We start from the raw sequence: 7,095 nt of genomic DNA, 5'->3' as shown, positions 1-7,095 counted from the left end.
CTAAAAATTATCAGTTAGGATTTACAGATGTTTCGAAGCGAATTATAGAGTAAATATGGTGTTTGAAATTGCCTGAATGCAATATAAAACAGAGTGAAGTGGTGTATACCAAATGCAAACAAAAATTAATATATTAACAGAATATAGTGTCTTTACTGAAGTATGAGTACTCTCACTGAGGGAAATGTAAATATGTAAATCTCCAAAGAAAAACCTGTACTAGCCTAAGAATACACAGTATTATATAAACAAATCGATAATGATACTATTTTTCTCAGTGTACATGAATTACCTATGATATTGTTGGTCATTCTTATAAATATATAAAAGACGCTGCTACCAAAAGATGACACCTGATTCAACAGTAGAAGAAATCGCTGTCTACTTTCACATAGCATGTTCAACTTCGTAGAAATCTTTCTCACGAAAAGGTGCACATGACACTGAAGGTACATTACCCAAAACAGTAAAGTGAAAGAAACTTAGCCACTTCCTTTACCCATTTTTTTATTGTTAGAACTATACACCATTATTATACAAAATTTTCGAAAACTTTTTGTGAGCTACAGAGTTAAATAAATGAGTAGAAAGCATTTAGTATGTATATATATTACAGTTGATGGGGTTAGTTTGAATACTACCAATTGTATAATTTTACAATAATATATATTGTAAAGGAGAATATTTCAAAACAAACATATATTTTAATATTTTTAAACAATACAAAAAAGAAAAATAATATAGTTTTATCCAGAGGAAAGTAAATAACTTCACAAGAACAATGTCGAAATGGATATTGGTGCCCAATGGAAGATAGTGATTGATGAATCTTCTTTGCTGATTATTCATTAATTCCAATTTTAACTTTTTAATGTTATCACACAAAGAAAAAATGCTATAAAAATTATATTTTGAAAGAAAAGAAAAATTAATTTCTAAGAACTACATAAGACCTTGAAAACACAAACATCAGTTAACATCGATCACTCATTGAATTCTTCCATAGCAGTAAATTAATAAACCACAGTTTTAAACATGTGAGAGTAAATTTTAATCTCCGTCTTCCCAATAAGAGACCTTCCACCACATATGTGACAAACTGCAAAAAAAAAAAAAAGGCGATAATAAACCAACTTGTAGAAGATAAATGTTCAATGATATGCACTGCTGGCCAAAATCTTAAAGCCAATGAGCATAAAGAAAAAATATGCATTTTGCATTGTTAGACTCAACCACTTATTTGAGTAGAGCTTCGAAAGATGACAATCAGAAAAGGGAAAATAAAAATAAAAAACTTTTAGCATTAAATAGGGAAAATGTGAACACTATGAAATTAGCCTAAATACTAGCTGGTCAAAAGTTTAAGACCATACCAAAAAGAAGTCCTAAACAGGGTAGGAAATGCCCAACAAGCGGTTTCAGTAGTGAGTTGCACGGCCGTGATTGGGAATAACTTCAAACATTTGCTTTGGCATTGTCGATATAAGCGTTTGCAGAAGGCTGGCTGGAATGTTATTCCAAGTGGTGAAGATGGCTTCACGAAGATCATGCACTGTTTGGAATTGACGTCCATTTCTATAGACTTCCCTTGCCATCCACCCCGAAACATTTTCAATGCAGTTCAGTTCGGGTGAACACGCTGGATGGTCCAAAAGAATCACATTATTCACCATGAAAAAGTCCTTTGTCCTGCGAGCATTGTGGATTGCAGCGTTATCCTGCTAAAAGATCCAGTCATTTCTACACAAACGAGGGCCTTCAGTCAATAAGGATGTTCTCTCCAACATGCCAGTGTAGCCAGCTGCTGTTTAACACCCCTGTATAACCTGAAGCTCCCTTGTTCCATGGAAGGAGAAAGCACCCCAGATCATGATGGAACCTCCTCCACTGTGTCGTGTATAAAATGTATCCAGTGGGATATTCTTATCGTGCCAGAAACGTTGGAAGCCATCTGGACTATACAGGTTAAATTTTTTCTCATCAGAGAACAAAACCTTCTTCCACTTTTCTACGTCCCATGTTTGGTGTTTCTCTGCAAATTTTAACCGAGATGTTTCGTGGTGTGGAAGGAGGCGTGGTCTTTGAAGACGTTTACAGTTTTTTAAAGCCTTTCTCTCGTATTATTCTTGAGCTGCATTCTATGTCCATAGGGGCCTTAATCTGGTTCGACGATCGGCTGGTGTCTTGCCGGACAACCCACTGAATCCTCCTGCTCAATGTCGGCGAAGTTTTCTTGGGCCGACCACTGGAAATTCTCGTTCCATATCTCTCAGGCTCTTTTAAGAAATTTGCATCAGCAGTTTTTCTACTCCCAATCTCACTAGCGATGGAACGTTGAGACAGACCTTGCTTTAGCAGCTAGACAATTCTGCCACGTTCAAACACTGTCAACTTTTTAGCCTTTGCCATGTTTTTACCCAATGTAACACAAGAGATGTCAGTGGGAGATGTTGACAAAGCTAATGCTTGAACACAAATGACTAAATTTCGTTACGTGTTTACCGATTAACGCTTCGTTTCAGTATGGTTTTAAACTTTTGATTAGCTAGTATTTAGGCTAATTTCATAGTATTCACGTTTTCCCTATTAAATGCTAAAAACGTTGTTTTTTTTCCCCCTTTTCTTGTTGTCATCTTTCGAAGCTCTACTCAAATAAGTGGTTGAGTCTAACAATGCAAAATGCATATTTTTTCTTTATGTTTATTGGCCTTACGATTTTGGCTAGCAGTGTATGTGCTCAGGTAGAAAATTTACATACACTTGGATTAAAAAATCATCCCCTCTATGCAGGGCCGAATTAAAGGCAACTGATGCCTTAGCACAGCCCAACAATGGTGCTCCCATTTGGCCCCTCCATTACTTAACTGACAAGACATAAAGACTCAATGAGTGCTAAAAGTGAAATAAAAGTTTATAACCCTTCTGTAGTTTTCTTCCAGGCCAGACTCCACAACGATATCAAATAATTTGTTTGGAATTTCGCACAAAGCTACTCGAGGACTACCTACGCTAGCCGTCCCTAATTTAGCAGTGTAAGACTAGATGGAAGGCGTGTGTGTGTGTGTGTTTCTTATAGCAAAGCCACATAGGGCTATCTGCTCAGCCCACCGAGGAGAATCGAACCCCTGATTTTAACGTTGTAAATCTGGAGACATACTGCTGTACTGGCGGGGGGCGAGATGGAAGGCAGCTAGTCATCACCACTAACTGTTGAGCTACTCTTTTACCCACTCTTTTACTACTCTTTAACCGTCACATTATAACGCCCCAACGGCTGAAAGGGCGAGCATGTTTTACGACCGGGATTCGAAACCGCGACCCTTGGATTACGAGTCGAACGCCTTAACGGGCTTGCCCATGCCGGGCCCATATTAAAGAAAAACTTTTTAGTTTATTTATTTAATAGATTGGGCATGGATCAAAATCAAGCAATGACTGAGGCCTTTTACTTAGAAATGATGTGGGAAATCACTTCTTTGATTAATGATAATTAAAAAGATTTTTACTGTATATTTGTTTTCACTCTGAGTTAACAATTCTCACTTTGATGTTAACAAAAATGAAAAATTTACTCAAAACCCTTTCATTAAAAAAATATTATCACTTTGATGTTAACAGTTTCTCACTTTGAACTTAAAACCTTGTAAGCAAATTATTTACTTGTACTTATAAAGTACTCAAAACCAATTTGGTGTTAAAAATCTGCTTCTACACTCAACAGAAACAAGGCGTGTGTTTTTTTCTTATTGCAAAGCCACATCGGGCTATCTGCTGAGCCCACAGAGGGGAATCGAACCCCTGATTTTGCGTTGTAAATTCGATGACATACCGTTGCACTAGCGGGGGGCGAGAGACAAGGTATTCAGCCTGTTTTGTCGCATAGTAGTTTTGTTTGGATTTTTAATATGCTTGAGTTGAGAAAGTGAACGCTCAGCTGTGCAATTTGTGGCCATTAATGTTAAAAATATACGCAGTACAATGTCTACGTTCAGAAATTCACACTCAATTTTGTCTTCCGAAATTATATTATATGGTTCAGAATGACTGGAACTAGTTTTTTACAGTTTTTGTTGCACTGAACTTATGGCGCACATATGAGTGAAACCACTGAATCTCGGCAGAGAGATTAGCATCCAAGTCCTCTGGGTAAGCATCAATTAGCTTTTGGGAACACTGAGAGTACCTTTCAGTTTCAGCAGATGAAGTGACATCATTTGGCACATCACTCAGGAAAGAAAATTTGTTTCTTTGTAAACCTCTCCTCTTCTTCCCATCTGGGTTTCTAGTTTGTCAACAATTATTAGAAGGTGGTGATACGAAATTAATTTTTAGCACTCAGATCTACTTCTTGTGCACTTCCATCACTGAGTACCATCTTTCTGACACGTTTGCAAGTTTGAGCTGAATTGTAATCAACATCTGGTAGTATTTCCTTTGCAACTGCTTCAAATCTTCCAAACTCATTCCTTAAAGTGCGTCGTTGATCAGCTAACGACCCATACAAACCTGCACGTTTTAAGTTCACATCCTCATTTTACAAAACTTCATTTGCTTTATGAAACTTTTGCAAAATCTCATCCCTCATGATCAACATAAAAACAAACTCTAGCTCTTGCATCTTATTTGCAATATTGTCTGCTTCTCTTCTATTGCCTCCCTTTTGTGATAGATCTTAAAGAAATCTTAAAAAAAGACTTCAAAATTGCTGTTGTTGCCATAACATGTGCCTCCATCTGGTATCAGAGAGGGATTTTAACACACTTTCATTTCCAAGACAAGCTTTAAGAATTTTCCACTGGCTGGTTGAGGCTGAAAAAATGTATAGAGCAAATGCATTGTAGAGAAAAAATTATCTGCCACTTGACAACAGTCAACAGCACTTCGGCTTACCAGATTTAGTGAATGGGCTGCACGGGGCACATATATAGCAAACTTATTTTCTTCTAAAATCTTCTGCTGCATCCCCTTATAACGCCTAGACATGTTAGCAGCATTGTCGTACGACTGACCCCTACATTTTAAAAAATTAAGTTTGCAAACTTCACTTAAGCACTGCAAGTCCGGCAAGATTTGCCAAATGGCCCATTGTAGTGGGTCCACAAGCAATCCAATAAGCCACATCTTCAGCAGAAAAATCGAGCCACAACCCTGGATCTTTTGCTTTAGTTTCTTTATCTTTTGTAGACTGAAGCATTTTACCGTAGTCTAGTAGATTTTGATTTTCAGCAGTTATTTCAATTTTAGACTGTCTTGTAGAGCAACTTGCATCAACATTAACACTAGAGATATCAGGAGAATTTGCAGGCAAAACGAGATCAGTTGTGAGACTTGTGCCAGTTGAGCCAGTCTGTGATACCTCAACGTCATCATGATGTTCTGACCTTGAAATGGACAAAGTGGCACTTGTAGGTGTCGAGCTTGGTTCAACTTCAATCTTGTCAGAGTAAGATGCAGTACAAGTAACTTCTGATGGTGAAAATGGGTTTTGATTTGGAAGATCATTTTGTGTAAGTTGAATGAAAAAATTAGTTAGCTTTCCAGTCTTGGCTACTAAATCCAAAGCTTTTTGTTGATTGTTTTTTTTTGCCAGTTTTCTCTTTTGTGCACTACATAATTGAACGTTTCATCTTGCAGTCTGAAACTACAGAGACGAAAATTAAAAAAAAAACACAAAATAATATGGATCATATATAGTTATAATGATTAGAAAAACACTAAAATTCATAAAGAAAAACGTTGGTAAGACAGTCAAACATACTAAACCCTAGATCTACATTTAGACAAAGATTGTCAGAAAGTTATCCTAGGACCTAGGTCCATCAGCACATAAACTTGAATTCATAAATACCTTTATTGATTTGCTGAACTCTGACTGGTGACTGGATCAAAACCACTCAAGACCAGTCTCGAATCGATTCGAAACTGGCTTCAATCTATTGTAGGAGAATTAGTTTTCAGTCATTGCAAAAGTTTCATTAAAGTTGTTGCTATGGTAGCTGTATGCAAAAAGCAATGTAAATGGCAATATGCAAATCCACTGTGAGCTAAAAAGTATTCCAAAATAACGTGTGATCAACAATACATACTGTAGTAGCCTATTGTGATCGTTCTGTACATACATATAATTATATGCAACAATTTTTTTACTTCTTCTTGTTCCTGGGCAGAAAGTGTTATTTCCAAATTGCTTATGCTTAAAGTAAATGAAATGGACATATTTTTCTCTTCAAACTTTGCTTTTGTGACCTGGGTAATGAAATTTTCAAATTTACCCATTTTACAGAACATTCCAGGTAGATTCAATAATGAGTAGTTGATAGACAATTTTCTCGAACTTACAAAAATTTTAAAGAACTTTTTTGAATGTTGTAGAACTTACGAGAATTTTCAAGAACCTTTCAGAATTTTTTGAAACTTTCCATAGTAATATATATATATACAGGTGCTCACCATTAACCCCTTCAGTTTAGTTCTAGCTGCCTAAGTAAACACATAGGCCAATCTGATTTTATTATAAATGGCATCAAGAAGCTGCAAGCATTCTCCAGACGCATTCTACTATGTATGTGGCCAATTTAGCATCTGCTAAAATATGTGAAGCTAACAAGGCATATTTCGGCATGCCTGTCGGGGATCAAGACAAACCCTGGGCACCTCATTTTACCTGCGAGCACTGCAAACTGAAAAATAAAACCTCTAGAAGGTAATGCGGACAATTTTTGCTTGATTGAACAGTAATATTTTATATTATACAAACTTTAGACCTTTTAAAACTTAAATATCTTTTAATTTATTTTTTCAGCTTCCAACAGCATAGAAAAAATATCACATATAAAATATTTTACATGAACCTCTTACACATTAGTTGTGGATGAAATAAATTTATTCTTCATATGAAAAACAATTTTATTTTCCTCTTTTGTAGAATGGTACAGAGGGGAAAAGAGAGCCATGAAGTTCGCTATTCCAAGAATTTGGTGTGAACCCACTGACCACTCAAACAATTGCTACTTTTATAGAGTGGATCCTTCCAAACGTTGGGCTGGCAAGAATGCATCTGCTATCATGTACCCGGACCTTCCATCAACCATCGCC

The sequence above is a fragment of the Tachypleus tridentatus genome, chromosome 8 (assembly GCF_004210375.1).
Source record: "Tachypleus tridentatus isolate NWPU-2018 chromosome 8, ASM421037v1, whole genome shotgun sequence".
Lineage (NCBI taxonomy): Eukaryota > Metazoa > Arthropoda > Merostomata > Xiphosura > Limulidae > Tachypleus > Tachypleus tridentatus.
The sequence above is the reverse complement of the archived record's forward strand: the minus strand, read 5'-3'. Positions refer to the sequence as shown.